Below are 3,490 nucleotides of genomic sequence, written 5' to 3'. Positions count from 1 at the left end.
TTGCCAAAGTTAAGATGAAGGAGAAAATTATGCAAGCAGCCAGACCTAAGAAATACATCCCCTACAAAGGGAGAAATATCAGAACGATTACAGATCTCTCAGCCGAAATGTTTTAAGCCAGAAGAGGATGGTCATCAACCTTCCATCTCCTGAAACAAAACAATTTTCAGTCTAGGATCCTGTATCCAGCTAAATTGAATTTCATCTGTGATGGAGAAATCAAATACTTTAATAACATACACATGTTTAAGAGATTTGGCAAAAATAAACCAGCTCTCCAGGATATTCGCAGACCCACCCCCCACAATGACTGGCACAATGCTCTACCATCAAAGTAAACTCACCTGGAAATTTTTGAATGAAACTCAACTTCCAGGCTTGGTGCCTATAGCTCAGTGGCTAGGGCACTGGCCACATACACTGGGTAAGTTGGGTTTGAACTTGGCCTGGGCCTGCCAAACAATAACAACTGCAACAAAAAAATATCTGGGCGTTGTGGTGGGCGCCTGTAGTCCCAGATACTTGGGAGGCTGAGGCAAGAGAATCATTTAAGCCCAAGAGTTCAAGGTTGCTGTGAGCTGTGACATCAGGGCATTCTACTGAGGGCAACATAGTGAGACTCTGGCTCAAAAAAAAAAAAAAAAAAAAAAACAAGACAAAAAACCCAACAATTTCCACAGTGGTGAAAGGATTAAAAATGTCCACTAGACATTTGAAAAACATGACCCCAGAACACTACCAGGCTTGTCAATTCTCTCAATTAAAGTGAATGCTTTAAATTATCTTCTAAGGAGGCAGAGGATGTCTCACTGGATACATAAACTCAGACTAGATAGCTGCTTCATCTAAGAATCTCATCTTACCTTATAAGATAAAAAAAGACTCAGGGTGAAGAGGTGGACATCTATAATACAGGAAAATAGAAATTAGAAAAAATCAGGGGTTGCAATTCTTTTCCAGATACAACTAGTGTTAAACCAACAAAGATAAAAAAAGATAGGATGTTCATTACTTATTTGTCAAGGGAAATACCCAACATGAAGAGATTTTCACAATGAACACTTATGCATACAACCAGAATACTCCTCAATATATAAAGCAAACGCTAATAGAGAAGAACAACTTGATATCTTCCTGCAGTATAATTGTTGGAGATTTTAACACCCCTTTGACAGCTTTGGACAGATCCTCCAGGAAGAAACTAAACAAAGAAATATTAGACTTAAACCTGACCCTAGAACAAATGGACTTAACAGACCTCTACAGAATATTTCATCCTAATAAAATTGAATATACATTCTTCTCATCAGCACATAAGTCATCCTCCAAAACTGATAAAGTAGGATAACTGAGGTCTTACCTCAGCAAATTTAAAAGAATATAATTTAACCCAGCAGTACCTGTGGCTCACTGGGTAGGGCGCCGGCCTCATATACTGAGGGTGGCAGGTTTAAACCTGATCCTGGCCAAACTGGAACAACAAAAATAAAGCCAGGGGTTGTGGCGGGCGCCTGTAGTTCCAGCTACTCAGGAGGCTGAGACAAGAGACTCATGTAGGCCCAGCAGTTGGTTGCCGTGAGCTGTGTGACACCACAGCACTCTACTGAGGGCGATAAAGTGAGACTCTGTCTCTACAAAAGAAAAAAAAGAATATGGGCAGTGCCTGTGGCTCAGTGAGTAGGGTGCCAGCCCCATATACCAAGGGTGGTGGGTTCAAACCCGGCCCTAGACAAACTGCAACAAAAAATAGCTGGGTGTTGTGGCGGGTGCCTGTACTCCCAGTTACTTGGGAGGCTGAGGCAAGAGAATCGCCTAAACCCAGGAGTTATAGGTTGCTGTGAGCTGTGACACCATGGCACTCTACCAAGGGCAATAACATGAGACTCTGTCTCTAAATAAATGAATAAATAAATAAAAAAGAATACAATTTATTCTTTCTATCTTCTTAGACCACCATAAAATAAAAGTTGAACTCAACAGCAACAGGAATCTTCATACTCAAACAAAGTTATGAAAACTAAATAATCTTAGGCTGAATGACAGCTGGGTCAAAGACAAGATGAAGAAGGAGGCTCGGTGCCTGTGGCTCAAGTGGCTAAGGCGCCAGCCACATACACCTAAGGTGGCGGGTTCGAATCCCCAGCCCGGGCCCGCCAAGCAACAATGACGGCTGCAACCAAAAAATGGCCGAGCGTTGTGGTGGGCGCCTGTAGTCCCAGCTACTTGGGAGGCTGAGGCAGGAGACTCGCTTGAGCCCAGGAGTTGGAGGTTGCTGTGAGCTGTGATGCCATGGCACTCTACCCAGGGGGATAGCTTGAGGCTCTGTCTCGAAAAAAAAAAAAAAGAAAAAAGATGAAGAAGGAAATAACCACATTTTTGGAACAAAATGATCATGAAGGCACAAATAACCAAAACCTGTGGGATACTGGAAAGGCAGTCCTAAGAGGGAAATCTATACCACTGGAAGCCTTCATCAATAAAACAGAAAGAGGGGCAGCACCTGTGGCTCAGTGAGTAGGGCACCAGTCTCATATACTGAGGGTGGCGGGTTCAAACCTGGCCCCAGCCAAACTGCAACAAAAACATAGGTGGGTGTTATGGTGGGCACCTGTAGTCCCAGCTACTTGGAAGGCTGAGGGAAAAGAATTGCCTAAGCCCAGGTGCAGGAGGTTGCTGTGAGGTGTGACGCCACAGCACTCTACTGAGGGCGACAAAGTGAGACTCTTTAAAAAAAAACAAAACAGAAAGAGAGTAAGTCAACAACTTAATAAATCATCTCAAGCAACTGGAAAGGGAAGAAGGTGGCAACCCCAAACCCAGCAAAAGAAATAACCAAAATTAAGGCATCATTAATTGAAACTTAAAATAAAAGAGTCATTCAGAAGATCAACGAAACAAAAAGTTGGTTTTTTGAAAAGATTAATAAAAGTAATAAACCTCTGGCCAACCTAAGCAGAAACATAAAAGTAAAATCTTTAATATCATCTATCCGAAACGATAAGGGAGAAATAACAACAGACATCTCAGAAATTCAAAAAATCGTCAATGATTATTAAATAAACCTCTATTCCCAGAAATATGAAACTCTAAAGGAAATGGACCAAATCCTGGATGCACGCCACCATCCTAGACTTAACCAAAAAGAATTAGAATTTAATAGATCCGTATCAATCATTGAAATAGCACCAACAATACAAAATCTCCCCAAAAAGAAAAGTCCAGGACCAGATGGCTTCACACCTGAATTCTATCAAACCTTCCAAGAGGAAATAGTACCTATATTATGCATCCTTTCCAAAGCATAGAAAAAAAGGGGGTAGTGCATGTGGCTCTAAGGAGTAGGGCACTGGCCCCATATACTAGAGGTGGTGGATTTAAACCAAGTCCTGGACAAAAAAAAAAAAAAGAAGAAAAAGAAGAATACTTCTCAGCACATTCTATGAAGCAAATATCAGCCTGATCCCCAAACCAGGAAAGGATCCCACAAAGA

This window comes from Otolemur garnettii, unplaced genomic scaffold (assembly GCF_000181295.1).
Source record: "Otolemur garnettii isolate 467f Iridium unplaced genomic scaffold, OtoGar3 scaffold00212, whole genome shotgun sequence".
Lineage (NCBI taxonomy): Eukaryota > Metazoa > Chordata > Mammalia > Primates > Galagidae > Otolemur > Otolemur garnettii.
The sequence above is the reverse complement of the archived record's forward strand: the minus strand, read 5'-3'. Positions refer to the sequence as shown.